The sequence below is a fragment of the Falco punctatus genome, assembly GCF_963210335.1.
Source record: "Falco punctatus genome assembly, chromosome: 12".
NCBI classification, from domain to species: Eukaryota; Metazoa; Chordata; class Aves; order Falconiformes; family Falconidae; genus Falco; species Falco punctatus.
This window is the reverse complement of record NC_137592.1, coordinates 13,875,849-13,894,118: the sequence shown is the minus strand read 5'-3', so window position 1 is coordinate 13,894,118 and position 18,270 is coordinate 13,875,849. Positions and strand designations below refer to the sequence as shown.

At 51.2% G+C, this 18,270-nt stretch overlaps 1 protein-coding gene across 2 annotated transcripts in view; it reads right to left on the bottom strand.

The window, feature by feature from the left end:
- The window catches only part of TMEM63B (transmembrane protein 63B), a 48,851-nt gene that overhangs the window by 30,280 nt on the left and 301 nt on the right, over positions 1–18,270 (bottom strand). The gene's annotated exons all lie outside the window — the stretch shown is intronic.

Below are 18,270 nucleotides of genomic sequence, written 5' to 3'. Positions count from 1 at the left end.
GCACAGGGCTGGCACAGCACCCAGTACAACCAAGAGCAACAGGGCAACCTTGGCCACAAGGATGTCCGAACTAGGACATTGCGATGTTGGAAAAACCTTGAGGCTTTACAGCATGCAGGTCCCCTTACGCACTGTCGCAGCAGCTACTGAACTCTAACAAGGGAGACAGGAGCTGTGAGACACCAATTTTGCTCTGCTATGAACATTATTATTTATTCAGTGCCCAGCCAGAGCTCAATATGGACGTTAAATACAGCCTTGAGACTGTCCTTGCCCGAAGGCCTCACCTATGCTACGGAGAGACACCCACTGGATCTCATTTGGCATATCAGTAGCCAAAGATGTCCCAAATCCTCTTCTGCAGAATGCTTGCTATGATGCTGCCAGAGGGATCTGATCTAGAGGCAGCTCCGTAATAACCTTTATCTGATGGGAAAAATGAGGGTTGAACACTCCTGCATTTTCAGGGCAGCTCTGCCTGCCTTCGACTGTGGGGCTGGGGTCTGCAGGCAGGAGTCACTTACATGCACCAGGCTGGGGATGCCAGGCTCTCAGCCAGCCACCAGCACTTGAGAGAGATGCTGACTGGGCTCTTCTTTTCAATGGTTTCCCTCCACCCTGTGGGGCTTGGCAAGAAGAGCTGGGCCTGGCTTGGGAACATAGGGAACAAAGCACCGATTGGGCACTGGGCACAGAGACAACAGCATCTAGCTGAGACTGGGAACACCAAAGTGGTACTTCAAGACAAGCAGCCCAGCTCCCAGAGCTGCAGATAAAAGCGTGCGAGAAAGAGTGGCTGCTTGGCTTGGAGGAAGGCGCTGAATTTTTGGTAAGACGTGGCAGCGCAAGCCTCATGTCAACTGGACTCTATCTCCATGTTAGGACAAACAAAGGAACGGTACTTTAACTGGGCAAAGCTGCTCTGAGTCACTGTTTATCCAGGGAGCACAGCTCCACAAGAGCAAATATCAAGCCTATGAAACTCCACTAAGACTTGCAGTTGGTAACCTGGATGCCTCTTGCCTGCAGGCCCAGCTGAAGCCAAGGTGCTCCTCACACCTACTTTGTTTCCTGAACCACTGAAACCCTGACTTGACATGAAGGAGATGGCTTGGAAGTCACCCCAGAAACAATGTGGAGCACACCAAACACTGTGCACCAAGGGCTACTGGAGGTGGTCAGGAAGGGCCCTCCTGCCCAGATGGACCAGCATCACACAGAAGAACTAAGACTGGATACCCGGCAGCCCCCTCAGGCATGTCTGCCAGGCAGCCACATCATCTCCTAGCCATGGCACAAAGAAAAACAACAATGGGTGCCTTCCGTGGGCTTGAGTCTGGAGAACACCCAGGAACAGCTAAACATCATGGCCTGGAGCTGCTGTAAGGCAGCCTGTAACCTGGAAGCTGCTTTCCATGGAAAGCACTGCCCTAAATAGAGTGCAGATCAGTGGGGAACTGCCTGATCGCAGCCACAGCTGCAGCCTTGAGAGGGACCATGCTCAGAAGTACTGTGCTGCTCCCATCCTGCCGCCCCTGTTGCCAGGCTAAGCCCTTCAGCCTTGATCTTCACAGTGGGAGCCAAGACCCATTGCTTATTCTGGCCATGCTTCCCTAGACCACCTCTCCCTCCCAAAGCGCTCCTTTGTGCTCTGTGCTTCCATAGATGTCTTCTAAGGCCAAAAGAAAACAGCATGATAGCACTGATGGCTGGGGTCGAGGTGCTCTAAGCCTCGGGTGAATCTCATCTCTGATCTTGTGCCTCCAACCTTGCCTGAAGCCTTGAAGTTTGAAGGTCAACCTGTACCCACAACCCCAATGTTCACCTGGACACAGGTACCAGCACACAGCACAACACTGTCAGGATGTACCAAAGCACACTATAGGTTTCCACCAAGAGATCATACTCCTGGCTGTTTTCCTTCCATATTCCCCATGGAAAGGGCATCGGACTGTATGGATCGATGTGAAGTGCAGCATGACAGAGGTGGGCAGGAGGGGCAGTACACCCACATAAAGAGGAGCCAGTGGACCCCAAAGACAATCAGGGTACCTTAAGAACATTGAACTGTTCTTTGATAGTTCACACGCTGCAGAGGGTGAACATGCTGTTCCATACCTCATTTCTGGATCAGGACAACACACCACACGTATTGCATGAAAAGACAAATCACTGGTTAAAGCAGTGGTTGAGATCTTTAATACAACACGACAGAACACCAAGCAGTTCCTCCAGAATTTTCCTCAGAGGTGCGAAGTTTGCCTGGTCTTCCCAAACACATTACAGGAGCAGCGATATAAAAACAATTAGTAGATTATAGCATTCTGTGATTAATTACTAATAAATAACCCAGATGAGGTTACCACTTAGTATTTCTCCCAACACAAATCTAGCTTTGGCAGCTGTATGGGCTAATGCTTGTTAAAGATATTTCTCCAAGGCTCTTCATGCAAAAGAAATCACCCCTGCTCAGGAAAGCTCCTAAGTACATACTTATCTTGAAATACTCTCACTGAAGTCATGATAACTTAAGTACATGGCTAAATTAAAGTGTTTACCTAAAAAGGGACAGGCTTGAGCACTGTACTCTGCTTCAAGGACCGGCTGTTTTCCAAGACCATTCTCCGAACCCCAGCTATGTGCAGTGGTTCTCAACCCAGCCCCAGTTGAGCGTCGCAGGGCAGAACTGGCAAAGACCAAGTAGCTTAACCAGAATTTTTCTTTAATAATGGGAAATAGGTTCCTGCAGTACACTTCATAGTGACTGGTTAAATAAATCATCCTAGACCAGAAAATTTTCTTCTCTTCATGGGGAAATGGTTCTGGCAGCCTTGAAAGGCATGCCATTCATCCTGATTCTGTTTCCAGATTCCATTACTTCTGCTTTTGGCTGCTCCTCCAAAAATACTGCTCCCCCTTCTCAGCAAAGGGATTGAAGATCCTTTTCTGTCAGGAGACACCTCACCTGCCTCTGCTCTCATTAAGCTAAGCTCTGTACACCTGGCACTTTTCCAAACACACCCTTCCAGCCTCTGTTTCCATGGCTGATGTCTCTGTGTGGTCAGCATCTTCCTAGCTGTATTGTGCCTGATACCTCTCAAGTATGGACACAGCCAGAACTGCAAGAAGAATGGTACTGTGGTCTTCTTGCTCTACAGCACAACTCCTTTGCATTCATAGCCTGAGAGGCCAAAGAGTTCTCTTTCAGTCACGCTGTGGCCAAGTATTTAAACCCCTATAATGTGTTATCCTAGCTTGTCCTCTCGCTTCATGTTTCCTTCCGGCACATGGTGCCCAAGCATGGCATCCCTCCCATGGTGCCCAAACTGTCCACAGCAGGAGAGGAAAGCAAATAGTTTAAAATGTTTTTAAAATAAAAACAGTAGTTTGACAAGTGTCAACTGTTACACAGTGAACTTCAGTTTTCCTGTTTGTATCAACAAACACTCAAACATCCTAGTTGCCCCATTTTTACATCGTGGGACACACCCGAACCTTGCTGCCAGACTTGCTACCAATCATTAGCATCAGGGCTTGCCTGGCTCTTGGCAAACACTACCACACCACCAACATGGCCTTTGCGTCTCCATTGCTGTTATGAGGTCTTTTGAAAAGGTCTTCTGCACTAAAGCATCGGGTACCTCAGTTTCCCCAAGCAGCTGTATGACCCAAGATCTCCTGCACTCCTGCCAGGGCAGGCAATCTACAGATGCCAAGAGCAGAGGTGAACTCTATTAACGCATGGAGGTGAGGCTTCCTAACAACTGCTTTTCAGATCTTGGTGTGGAAAGACACATGCTTACATGCTGGAGATAAGGCAGAAGCCTCTCACAGGCCATATTGCTTTTTATCAGTGGAGAAAGTGCAGCCACACTACCTCACCTCACACACCAGTCAGGCTGTTCCTGGGATGCCTTTTGCCTGGCTCTTCCAATGCATCTCAATCAGCTCAGAGGAGCCAGCCCAATACTTCACAGGAAAACACTAGGCAGCTATAGGTTTACATGGCTTAAAACACTACCTGGACAATGCAGGGTAAGGCCAGACAGTGCTGCATATTTGAGCAGCAGATCAAGAAAAGCCTGCACTCCTCAAATGAGAGCCTTGAGGTTCAGTTTGCACTTTGCAAGCCACTACCACCCTCCTGAGAGCTCCCAGGCAAGCGCAACTGCTCCTACCCCCAGTCACCCTCCTGTTTGATAAGGCAGAAGGCCACGAAGTTAGCAGTCCCCTGCCTAAACATCACCCTAGGAGATATATCCCAGGCACACCAACTCACAGCTCCTTCTTGAATCACAGCTGCTTGCAGTGGGGACATCCCCTCTCCACCCTACACTGCCGGGGCTGGCAGCTCACCTTCCAGGATAGCCTCCAGGTGGGAAGGTCCCTGGCTGCTCCCAGAGCAAACCTGGCAGCCACACTTAGCTCCTCCAGGGCCTGAAATAGGAAAGTACAGGGATGCAGGAGAGCAGCACCTCCTCCAGCCTCTCCTCCTGGGTGGCCAGCCCTGCTGCTGCTGCCACCCTACCTGCCTGTTTACACCAGAGACAATCCTGCCGCAGCCCAGTAAGGGAACAGGGAGGCTGGAATTTCACCCCTGGCACACCGCCCTCCACTTATGCCACCCAGCTGGCATCTTGGTCAAAGCCTCTGAGGAATCCCCACATACAGAAATCAGGCCTCTGCTGAGGCTGCAGTGCCAGCCACCAGGCATGGCTGCCAGGTCTTGTGGCAGGGGGACACATCCTGTCAGGGTCAATGCTGGGACCTCTGGGACCAACCCTGCTGCATGCAGCTGTGCTGGGCTCCACATCTCACATGTAGCTGGGGGCTGACTCATTTACTGCAGTTCATCAGAAATCCACAGTCCCAGCAGTGCTTTAGGGTCAGTGCTTGCTCTCCAAGCACCACAGGGGTAGGGACGTGCATGTATGACTGGGCAGCAATCAAAGAGATCCTTTGCTTGGTGCCTTCTACCCAGCACACCAGTGAGCACTGCAAAGCAGCCCAGGGCATTCCTCTGCTCATCTTCAGAGTCTCACTTGGATCTGGCTGCATACAGTCTCCTGAATCAGGGACCATCTCAATAGGAGGAAGCCGACAGCTACCAAGTCCCAAGTTTTAGCACACTGCTGCCAGCTGCAGTATCTCTGTCCTTACATGAAATACCTGCAGCCCCTCAGGGACAACTGCAGCCTAATACAGCCATGTGCATCCCCCTCCTTCCTCCTGAATCCTAGCTGCTTTCAAGGCTCCCCTCCAACGCCCTCCATCCACGTGTCGGTAGGGGTGGGAGGTTGTGGATGGCTTCCCAGGGCCAGATGGACAGAGCTGTTGCTCAGGAAGCTGCCCTCCAGCCATGCCCATAACAGCCCCTTGACAAGGGTCACCAGTACCTCTGCATGTCTGCCAGCCGAGCTCACAGCTTCCAGGCCCAGGTCCCACTACGCCTGTGCTCACCAGCAGAGAAAATTCCTCCCAATATAGCATCAGTTGCCTATTTATAACATGCTGTTTACCAACACCAAGTACACTCTCATTAGAAGCGGAGGATGAGATGAGTCAAGGGAGCATGAGCAAGGGACCCTTCTCCTGTCATGGGAAGATGAGAGGACCGTGGAAGGGTTACTTAGGGCTGCGGCATGGCTGATCACCTGCAGCTCTCTCACCAATGCAAGCAAACTTGAGGCACGCTCAGCATTTTTTTACATCAGACCCTTAAGCTCTGGGAAGATCTTGCTGTGAAAGGATGAGATCAGACCCAGCAGACAGGAGTATGCCAACATCCCCCTGCAGCCTGCTCCAGGCTCAGGAAGCACCCAAGTGCTGCCAGGTGTTGAAGAACAGATTTAACATAAGGTCTCCAAAAAACTTCCTGACAGCTCCTAGGGCCCTCTTCCAGCAGCTCAGTGGAGGGCTGCTGGTTGCTACAGTGCTCTGACAAGACTTCTTCAGGCAGTGCCTGCCTCTGGGGGAACCACAATCCTGCCAGCCAGCAGCCCTCTGGCAGATGAGTGGGAAGGCAGCCCCCACTGCTTTCCCTTGCCCAGCCTCCATACTCTGGATGGTCACTCTGCCCGCTGCATTTACTCAGCGCCCCTGGGAAGAGTTAGATTTGCAGGGCTGCATAAAGCAAGGACATCTGACTGCTGAGGTACCAATGACACCAGCCTTCAGCACTGGGCAGAGATAAGCACAACAAAGTTTGCTATGGGTGTCAAAGTTGGGTAGTGGGAGGAGAGGAATTACAACCCCAGGCTCCCATGGCAATTGTTTCACATTCAGGATACTGTCCAGGAATATGCACCTGAGCAACAGAAGGCAAGAAATAAGTACTTCCTAGGGCTCCTTAAATTTTGCAGACTTTCTCTGGTGTCCAAGCTATACTCCCTCCTGGGTGGCTGGAAACAGATCCCGTGTGATGTTATTGAACTGCACACCCATATGGTGGCAGATCAGAGTCTTGAAGCCCATCCAGGCGAAACAACCGGTGCCAGGCCCTGGCTCCTCCCAGAGCCACTACCACATTTTCCATTCCCTCCTGGCTGCATCCAGCCATCTCCCAATGCCAGGCTCATTTTTAGAGCCTCACATTTTCCTCTCTGTCTTCAGGAAAGTTACTACTTTCCTGTCTTCAAATAGCCAACACCTCTTCCACCCGACCAAACTGGTAATGGACCTCCTGGCTCTGCTCCCCTCTGTCATTTCCCAGCTCCATCTCCTATGCTACTGCACTTACCAGCCCCAAACGGGCTGATGAGGATGCACATACACATTAAGAGGCTGGATCGATGTCCAAGTTTTTAACCTTTCCTAACAGGCACTGGGAGGGCTGGTGTTGGGGGCTTTAACATAAAGCCTCAGCGGGGGGTTGGTGCATATTCAGCTAAGGCTTTGAGTCCAGCGGCATGCCTGGAGCACACTGCCCTAGCTGCAGGAACACAGGACATCATGACACATAGGGCCCAGGAACTGCCGGTCAACTGCACGATGAGTTGTGGCTATAAGCCATCCACTCAGCTCACCCTCACATACCATCCCTTCAGCATGGCTTCTCCCCACCGACAAGCCACAGGTTCAGTGGGGGTGCAGGCTCCTGCACTTGCAAAGGTGGAGGCACCAGCAGCACTGCCCATGTCCAGGATGATCCTTCAATCTCTTCATCCTCCTGACTCACCTCAGCACCCGCTGCTGGGCCCCCACTCTGCTAGCTTCCCACATGTCCACATTGCAGCTCCTGGACATCCGCACCCATGCCCCAGCCCACCTACTCCTGCCAGCACCAATTCACCCGCCCCCCTGCGCTGACTCACTCCCTGCCACCCACAACCACGCATCCAGCTTGCCTTCGGCATCCCCACTACCCCAAGTCACAGGGCGAGGTATCAGCACACTGTTTTAGAGAGCAGCAGTGAAACAGCGTGGACTCACAACGCAGGACAGCCTGGTTCTGCTCTGCATCCCACTCCAACCAGCTGCATGACCACAGGCATGCCGCTGGTATGACCCATGCCACTGCTTCTGTCCCTTGGAATCACATACAACCCCTCCCAGGGAGATCATAGTTAACTCACAGGCATTAGAAAGACACTCCACTTTCCAGATTAGACATCCCAGCAGCACACAAGTATTTCTTGCTGTTTACACCCCCACCCACAGTCAGCTGAAACCCCTGTTGAGTTACTAAGAGAGAAGACCACATTCTGGAGCCATGGTCCTTCGTTCCCATTGGTAAGGTCCAGGAAAGTGGCTGGGGGCTGTCACTGCCCTGCTGCCCCTTCCTCTGCCCAGGCTTTTGGATTACTCCTCTCCTGGGTGAGCAACACCTTTCCCATCCCTGCTCGAGTGTCACCAGCTACAGGATTAAAACTAAAAATGTTTTTGGATGGTTTCCCAGCTGTTTGCTGGGGCAACTGCAAGAGCACAAGCTTCATGCCACCTCTGCCAGCTCAGGTCATCTCCCAAGCAGCCAGGGAGATGCCCAGGCAGGCAACAGCGCACCTTATGAAGTTTTGCCACCAACTGTTTAATCTCCCACCCAAGGTCAGCGCTTAGGCTCTTCAGGACCAAGTAACACTCCCTGCCCTCGAGGGAGGGGGGTAGCGGCACTGAAGAGCAAGTTTGTCTCAGAGTGAGAAAGAAGGAACAAAACACTTCCCATCTACCCATGGCCTGAGGCGCAGGACGCTCCTGCCAGCCCCAGCATAGCCTCTCCTGTCTGCAAGCAGTGTCCACCTTCATCTTTGGGTACCTGCAAGGAACAGTAGTGCTGCAGGGTACTCAGCTTGGATGCCCCAGCTGCCATTCCCCATCTACAAGCTCTTAGTTCTGTGCCTCTTGGGGCTCCTACATGTCACTTCCTACTACCTGCCACAGTGTCTCCACTGTCACCTTTTCTCCTTTAGTTCTTTTCTACCTGGAGAAGACTTCAGGTTTACATTATGACCAGGTCAAACCCCAGCCCTGGGAGGGGGTCCCAAAAGGGACAGCACATATGCCTGACAACTTTCTATGGTCTGATATTCTTCTGCCCCAGCATCCACAGTCACTGGAATAGGAGCATAGAAACTATATCTCAGCTGTTCCCTTTGGTATTTGTCTTGGTACACCACAGCACTGGGGAAGGAGTGGGATAATCCTCCCCTGACATGGCAGGTGGCAGAAGAATGCGCCAGCAGGGCTGCCTCCTCCTGGACCTTCTTGCCTGCTGGGTTACCAAGGGATGGGGCAGAAGTTCTTGTCCCACCATCCCCAATGCACACGCTTTAAGAAGAAGTAGAGGCAGATAATAATAACAGTAACAACAACAAAAGAACAAGAAACCCAGTGCCAAATCACCTCCTTCCTACCACGTTCAAGTCTCAAACCCTCATTGATCCCAAAATCCGACTGGCATGAGGCTCCTGCAGGCAAAACCGGGCACAAAAATGCACAGACATCTAAAGCAAGAAGGCAGAGCAGGAATAACAAGGCAGCCAAGCCAAGGCAGCTCGGGTAGGAGGAGAGGGTGTTACCCCAGAGCTTCGCTTGGAGCCTCCAGAGCCAGGTCTGCAAGGAGGGGTTGGCAGGAAGGGCAGGCTTTGCAATCAATAACACTTGGAAGTCAAGGGATGCTGTTGAGATGCTGGGGTGGGCTGGGAGACAACTTAGAGGTCTACCAGGGTAAGGGAGGGGAGTAGAGGGATGAGCAGACAGGCACCCTTGCTGTGGGCCAGACAGGCCCATCACTCTGCAGTGGCTGGGACTGCATCTCAGGACTAGGCTGGGAGTTTCCAGTCCACACCCCAAGTCAGTCACAACACACAGCTCTACCTGCACCATGGCTTGAATGGGCTGGAGTCTGCCTTCACTGAACGGGTTTAAAAGTCCCTTTTCCTGCTCCAAGAAATGCAGCGCAAACAAGAGACAGCATATGTGCCACTGTCCAAATAGCAAAGCCCCCTCTCCCCAAGCTGTCCAAAATCTGCTTTGTTCTCTATTTACCAGCCACTCACCTCCAGCACATCAGTCACTCCCATGTATTTTGAAAACAGGCTCATTAAAACTGTACACCACCTCTACTTTGATTGGCCCATCTCTTCTCTCCCCTAGATTTCTGAGCTCCAGCTAAAGGTCCTATTTGCTCTTTCACACCTAGCCAACCCCAGAGACATCTGTGAGCACAGCTGTGTCAGACACAGAGGTAAAGACCCAAGCGATCAACATGTCTCTACAGGCATAAGACTGCTCATGGAGGTGCAGTTATACTGGCAAAACTGCTTCTTGGTGTTTTGAGGTGGTGGAATAAAACCAGACTGAGAAGCCAGAGCATTTTTGCCAAAACAATGTATCAGCAGAGCAATCAAAACAGGTAATCCTACACATCAAGCAGGACAGAAAAGCTGGAGGTGTTTTGAAGGAGGCACCTAATGCGCTCTACAGACATGGCCCAGACCATGCTCAAATACTGCCACCGTACCACGTTCTCATGAGGCATGCCCCTCACCCCGTATCTACCAGAGGGGAGCTGAGCTATAGCTGCTACTCCGCAGGACTCTTCTGAAGCAACTTGGGCGATTCCACCCAGGAGCACTCTGCTACCCAGAGGAAGACACAAATGCTTACCAAAGCTCTGCCCCCATCAAATGGAACAAAGCTTGAGAGAAAAAAATAATAAGGGAGTGAAACACTGGGGGTTTTCCCCTTTCTCCCTTAAAGCATATCAAAGCATTTGCTCTTCCCTGACTCGCAACCATTGTCAGGAGCTATCTACTAGCTTTGAAATTCCCCTCCTACCCTAGGCGATAATAAAACACGAAGACATGAGAGCGTGAGATTCCAGGAGCATTAGGCTGCAGGGATTTACAAGGGATACATCCTGTGAGGCACACTGGATCATCTTTATTTTTAACAGCATTACAGCGTTAGTGGGTGAAAGGGAAGTTGTGGATGTAGCAAGATTTTAGCAAACCATCTGCTGCGACTTCTCACCCAATCTCTCTCTCAAGGTTTGTTCATCAGGCTAAGGCAGAAACATCACCTCACGGACTGAAAACAGGCATAAAGACCCTAAATAAACCAGCAACTATAACTGACAGAGCACTGGACTGCAGGCTGGCAGGAACCAGAGGCGACGGTGAGGCGATGGTGAGGCGACGTTTGGTTTCATTCATCATTTTCACCAGCCAGGGTGCTGAGTTTGGAGAGATGGTAGATGCTGGCTGCTCACAAGTAGCTGTTTGGCCAAGAAGCAGTGTGCCACTGGTGAAGGGATGCTATAGATCATGCAGAGGCAGATGACAGGCTAGGGGCAAGGAGAGGCAGGGAACAATTTCAGAGGCACATTCAGAGAGTGGGCATAGGCTTATCAGGGCACCACCCTATACTAGCTGGGGTCAGGCTACTGCTTTCTTTTACTGGAGATACCTCCTCATAAGGTAGAGGACTGTTAAGGAAAGGACTTAAGACACCGAGGCAGAAGCAATGAACAAGGGCAACTTTGAAACCCAGAGAACAGGGGTGAACAAAGAAACTGGCAACAAGCAAAGATGGGGACCTCCACTTTGCTTGTAGAGAAGGCACAGCTGGCTGCACAGCTCTGAAGGTGACTACAGCCCCAGCATCTCACCATAGGTTCTTCTTGCCACTCGTCATGGCCTGGCACTTCTACCCTAGCAAGCTAATGATACACAGCCATAAGGTATGTTATGCTTATGCAGGATAATGAAGCCTCACCTTAATCTTTTCCTTGATTAGATAAACAGATTGATCTTCTTATGTTTCTCAGCATAAAGCTTTCTCTCCAGCTCTCAGATTATCTTGTAACTTTCCTGCATTCTCTTCGATTCATCTGCATCCTTTTCTGAGCACCGACAGCATATTTTATTATCAGTCTCTCCACCACCTCCTACAGCAGTAAAATCTCATTCCTAGAGCTACTCACTGCTGCCTGTCCAGGTATCAAATGTTTCACAAGGAGCCAAGCTTGAAGGGGCCTCTGGTCATCTGGTGAGATTCTCTGCTTGAGGCACAGCCAGCTGCGACTCATCCATATCTACAGACTTTTGGCTAATTTGTTTTAGAACCACCACACACACACACCCAGCCCCAAAAACATAAAAAACTTCAAGACAGCCTCCTCTTCTGCTTCACCATCTCGATTGATACTACAGAAAACCATGAAGTCTGAACTCCCTCATTACAGCCGAGTGGCTTCCTGCCTCGTCTTCATTACAACTACAACCTTCTAAAGAAGTACATTGCTCTACATACTTAAAAGACCATGAAGTTCTCTCTTCCATCTTTTCTTCCTCAGGCTACACAGTCCTAGTTCATCTCATCCTTCTTCCCACACAATATTTCTAAAGACCTTAATAATTTCTGTTGCTTTCCTGGATACCCTCTTGTTTGCGCACGTCCTCCTCCAAGGGTGGCATCTACATCTGAGCTTGGTCCTTCAGCAACACCTCATCCATGTCAAGAACACCAATTGCTTCCTGCACTTTAGAGGCATTGCTCCTCATACAGCCTGGCACAAGGCTCACCTTGGGCTTTTCTCCTCCCCAGCAGAGCACTAACTCATCCTACTCTGGAACTCTGAAACTAGTATCAACATTTTCCCTTGCCCTGCCTAGCCATGGTCTTCTTATCAGATAGGAACCCTTTTGAGTACAGCTTTTCAACTGGTTGTGGGTCCATCTGAGGGATGCTTCTTATCTCCTACCCCTTCCCCATTTGTTTATGAGGCTGACACTTGGGTCAGTAACAAAGACTGACTTAAGATCTATTACATCCACCACCCCCGCTGAGCCACTAGGCAAGACATCCTTTCAGGCAAGGGCATTCACAGGCTTGATGTGGTACATACCAGGTAAGTGCACACTGGTGGATTTTTAATCAGCATATTCTCCCACCTTCTTAACAAGATAAACACTAACTGCTTAATTGTTTATTCCAGATCATTTAGACAGACTGGTTGTAGTCCCATTCTTTCTCCCTGTATTTCAAGGGGTCAGAGCTTGGGTTCTCTCTTTACCAGATGTTCTCCAAGGTGGCTGCTCACCATGCAGAAGTTGTCTTAGTCTGCTATTTAAGTACTTTCAGGGGAAATTTTATAAGGCTTTTCCCACATGGTCACATCTAATTTACCTAAATACTCTTGTCACCTGTTCTGACTGGTGCTTGGATTTACTTTTTAAAATTAACTCCTTTAAGTACCTCATCACTCCTGACCTCCTTTGCAAGGTGAAGACAGTTCTTACTGTCACATTTTATTTGTTCTTTTCCACACAGCCAGGAGCCAATTCCTTCTTCTATCCAGTAGCTGCACCAGCTCTTTCTGCCCTAGCTGGGAGTTCACACTGAGTTTCACATCCACTACAAATACAGTTCCTTCCTCCCAGATTTATAACTTTGCAGGTCATGCCAACTCAAGCTGAATTTTCTGTGTTCTGTAGTAGCAAACCCCTGGCTGGCTACCACAGCCCAGGTGACGCACAGTAATTAATTTCCAGGTTTGTGCCTCAAGCATAGACAAGAGCCCAGCAAAACCAAGTCACCAACTTGTCCATGCTGCCATTCTGGAGAAGACATCAGCTCTACCACCATCACCTGAGAGCCTCCAGCGTCCAATGGTTTCACACAAAGGGAGTCTAGACCATATGCACAGGGAGCTGAGGATGAATCCTTTTTAAGATCATCCTTGGATCAAATTATCCTAATGTCTGCTGCAGAGACCCTCCTCTGTCTGCGTCACTGACAGGCTCTCTGACCTCCAAGCAGAAGACATTAGGTGTTAATAATTGTTTCAAGCAGGAGACAAGGCCTGCTTCCACCTGAGTTTCTTCTAAGTACTTGATCATGCCAAGATCGTCCCATCCCCTGGCTCTGAAAGGACCCGAGACACAGCCCACTAAAGGCCACCATTTAATTAGCAAAAGCAGGACCAGGCCAACACACAACTGTCCTACTAAATGCACTCTTGTAAGAAATTGCGCTTAGAAAGATAAGACTATCACCCTCCTCGTGAGTGTGTCAGCAACACGTCAGGAGACAGCTGGATGCTCTAAGGGAGCCTGTCAGAGCTGCTCTCCCATGCAAGTCAACAGGAGAGAGCACAACACCACATGGCCTCCTTGTTGGTGTGACAGAGCCAGAGGTTACATCACCGGTGGCAGCTGCCTGTCTGCAGGGCAATGCTCTGTGCTGAGCCAGGAGCAGACCTGCATGGAAACCAGCAGTAACAACCCTAGGGGAAAGGGAAGGGGGTGTCAAAGCAAGCAAGCGCTCCACACACAGAATTACAGGGGTGCGGAGGGGATGAGCACACCCAACACAGGGACTCACAGGAGTAGCACTGGGGACATACAGTCCTTCTAGGGAGTGACAGGGAACAGTCAGACAAGAAACGTCTGCAGCAGCCACTCTTCCAGCCAAAGAAAGGCAGGGATGTTTTTTCTCTTGCTGCTCAGAGGCAGCACAGTTGTGGTGGTTCAGGAAGGCAACTGCAGAACATACCAAAAACAGGCAGACACAGATCCTGCCTGCAATTGCTTTCTCCTGGTGTAACATGCCACCTGTTGAATAGAGTCCCTTAAGAGATCCAACCCCTTTCTTTCATGCAGTACCACAAACACCTTCCCAGATTGGGCAACACAAACAGGAATCTTCAAAACCTTGCTTTAAGTCAGACCCATACTACAAATGGCCAATTTCTATGGGGAAAAACAGCACACATAAAACAAGACCCTTCTCTCTTCCCAGCACAATAACCACATGGGTAGAAGCTGATGACATTGAAAATTAGACCAAAGCACATCAAGAACGGGAGACCTTGCTCAAAGGATGCAGTGGGCTATGCCATCTTGCCCATGTAAGCTGTGTAGCCACTATAAAAGCATGGCTTAAGTGGAGCACTGGGATACTGGGGAAGCATGCCCACTTTGCCACCTGACTTTACAAGGGATGGGGGAGGAAGGGTCTTGAAAGCAGAAGAGGGAGAACAGCAGGCAAGCAGTATCAACAAGAAAGAGCCACAGGGAGAACAGAAGAATTTCCAGCACTGCTTACCAATCAGGTGGAGGGAACGCATAATGCAAGCAAAGAGAACCCTGCGAAGGGCAGCCAGCACCACACAGAGAAGCATGGAGGAAAACGTTCTGCATCTCATGCTTAGCAAGAGAACCTTCCTGCAGCTAATCTGTATTTGGAGCAGAGGGCAGACACCCAGCTCCACGCTGGAAGGACATGAAGTGAGAAGGCAGTGCCAACCACAGGCCTGCAGGCTCACAGAAAAGCCATTTCATACTGCAACTCTTTGCTCTACAAGCTTGGCACCAGCTTCACGGATCTCACCCTCTCTCTGTTGCAGAGTGCGCACACACGTGCGCGTTTCTTTGTTCCTTGATTTTTGTTCTTCTCCTTTCAACCAGCTTTCTAGCCAACACATCAGGTCTGCCCCCCAACTAACTCCCAAGCGAGCCAGGGAGCTGCCAACAGGACAAGGGCTGCAGGTGAAGAGGCACCTCCTGAGAAGGCCACGCTCAAGGCAGTTTCTGTGCACACCAAGCCCCCATATGGGTGGCAAGACAAGGAGTCCTTCTCAGCAAGAACCTGAACAGCTCAGGGCACAGGAGAGAGGCTCAGGGCTGCAGTTCCAGGCAGCAGGCACTCTCACAATGAACACAGAGCTACCTTCAGAGAGTCCAGCTGTCCCACGCCACAGTCCTTCAAAGCTAGAGAGCATCACTACCAGTAACACACTTGCTAGAATCAAAGCGGCAGAGGAACACAGGAACTCCCCTCCCTTTCTCTATCCCTGCCTCCCTCCTGCCTGGAAACCTGCATTTTGGTTTCCAGCTCAGCCTGCAAGCAAGCTCTGAGCTCCCCAAGGCTCATTTCCAGAGCCAGGAGGAACAGCAGACAGCTGTGCTGAGACCAAACCTTCCTCTGATTCACAAAGCATCCCAGAGGCCATGACCCATTCGTGGTTCCACTGCTCCGCCCCCCCACAATGCACCCTGCACCATCAGACAAGACCTGGTACCCTGCAGAGCCAGTTCAGGTGGTAGCAAATGTGCCCCTATGCTTCAGGCTCTATCCAAGCAAGGCCTCCACCTCCTTCTGCGAGGCAGCATGGAGAACAGGCATCGGGCTGGCACACCAGCTGCTCACTGCAGGGGCCATCAGCCAGGGGGGACGGCTGCTGGAGGGCAGCATGGGGCTGCCCAGTGCCCAGCTCGACACAAGGAGGTAGGGCAGGAGCAGCCTGAGGGACTGTCACCAAGGATTGTTCCCCCTCTCCTTGGTTCCCACCCCCTGGAAAGCTGCTGCTAGATTAAAAAAGCCTTTATGGTACTGTCATTCAAAGACACTGAGACAATCTCCATGTTTCCCAAACATTCCCATCATCTTGTTTCATCTATGCACCATAAAAAGCCCCAGGGAAGATCCGGCCCCAGCATCCAGCAAGCCTTATTATCCTTGCCCATCCTTACCCACCGCGGAGCTCTCAGATGCTTTGATATGCAAATCAGCCACAGGATCCATAACCAGCACCGTCCGCAATTAACAGTGCGGGCAGAGTATACTATGCCCAGGGCCTCCTCCAGCACGAAGCAGGCACCCCACGGCTGCGCAGGCTTCCCAGCTGCCTTTCCTGGGAGTGGGAGGTGCCGACTGCAGAGCCCTTGGGTCCCCAGCATATAGCCTCACCCTGGCTGCCAGGATAGAGACAGGTTGCTTACAGAAAGCATTCAGACTGGGGTTGCACCTCGGTATGGACGGGGAGGGTGGCAGAGAAGCCACCGGCGGCGGGACACTGCAGGGCTCCACATGACCCGAGGCACTCCAGCTACCCTGGGCTCAAGGAAAGCGTAATTAGCAACAGACAAAAAGCAGGCCCTCGGCACTGCCAGCTCTCAGGCTTTTATTGCAAATCTCACACTACCTGGGGTTTTCTTAAAGTCCTAGTTCCCAGAATTAAACAATTTCATGATGATATTTTAAATTTTTTACATAAAAAAATCATAGAACTCCCCCCAAGCCAGTTCTAGTCCATTTTAATGCTGAAGAAAGCTAAAAAATATGACTAAGGATATTTTACAAGCCCAGAAAGAAAACAAACCAAGAACAAACAAGAAGCAAAGCACTCAGTATTTTTCTTTTTTTGGCTCAACTCATGGCTTAGGACATTTCAGGATAGTTGCACCACGCTCTGGACAAAGGAGAAGAAAATGGAGCACTGCAAAGCCTCACAGCAATGCCTTGCTGACAAGAAAACTGACACCCTCAGAAAATACAGTAGCTTCAGTTCCTTCCAAGGTTACTGAAGACAGGAACAGACAAAAATAGAGCAAACTTAGTCCAACAAAACATACTCATGAGCCAAACCAGAGTCTCTTCCCAACCCCCTCAAAGGCATCTTCTTTCATGTTTATCTTGCTCCAATAGCATCCAGGTGAGTACTGCAGAAAGGACTTCTCTCCCTGTAAAGACAGTGTATTCCTAGCACTAAAAGGCTTGAGATGAAAAAGACCTTTCCCAGGTAGATGCCAGCTAATTGCAGCCATTAGAAGCAACGTCTTTAATGTTTTGCTATTTCTGGTTTGAACTGAGTCCTCCTGGAGTCTGTTACAAGCTGAGCGGTCGGCTTTCTGTTCTCCCAGAAGCATTAACAGAATAAAAGGCTATTAGGAACCATACAGCACAGGCGTTTGGAGAGGAAGGGTACCAGTCCCTGCAATGCACTTGCAACGGCTTTGTCCCACACCCGGGTGGGGCATCTGCAGAATCATCCAAGAGGTACCTGTGCCATGCAACCCTTCAGTGGCTTTGTGACTGCTGCCAACGGGATGCTCCTGCCCTGCAGTCCGTGGCTTTCCATGTGTGCTTACTCCAGAGGATGACACAATGGAGCCAGACACTTCCACAGAAACAGACAAATCCAGGAGGGAAGGAGGGACCTCCTCGTGGACTATGCACAACTAAATTAGTCACACAGAGCGCGCCCTGATGAGCCTTTTGCTTCCAACTCCTACTATCAAGGGAAGGGCGAGGGAGGGAGGTGCCCAGAATCCCAAATTCTCAGAACACCTGGTCTCCATCCAGCGGAAAGCTATCAAACCTGCTACAGGCACCAGCCTGACTGCAGCCACATCACAGATTTTTGGCGTGATGCCTTCAGCAGGTAGCTACATACAGGGCACACTCTAGGACAGGAGGAAAAAAGCCATGGCTTGCCGATTCGGAGGGACCGGGGACCAAGACAAGAGCAGAAAGAGACTGCTTGGGTACATTACCACAGACACAAGCCCTATCTGACCGCCAGGTTCTCCAGGGAACAACGGGCAGGGCGGTATCAGAAATTCGCCTGCTGTTCCCACCCTTGGAACATCCCTCCCGCTCCCCTGCCGCTCGCCGCCGTGCCCGCAGGAGAGGCAGGGAGGCGGACAGGCGGCTCCCCAAGGCCGAGCACGAACAAAAGCAGCCTCAGCATCGCCGACGGCGATCGCAGGTGAGGCGGGAGCCGGTGCCACCCCGCGGAAGTGGGCCCGGCGACCCCCGGGGTGCAGAAGCCACACCAGCCAGCAGCGGCCGGGCCCAGGGCCGGCGAAGCGGCAGACATGGGAGGCGGGCGAGAGGCCGCGGAGCCCCGAGCCACCCGGCTCCCACGCAGCCCCGGCGGGGAGCACAGGCCGCCCCGTGGGCGCCGCACCCGGGCGCGCCCCCCGCTCCGCCCCAAGATGGCAGGCGGCGCCCCCCGCCCGGGGCCGCCCCCGCTGCCGGGCTCCG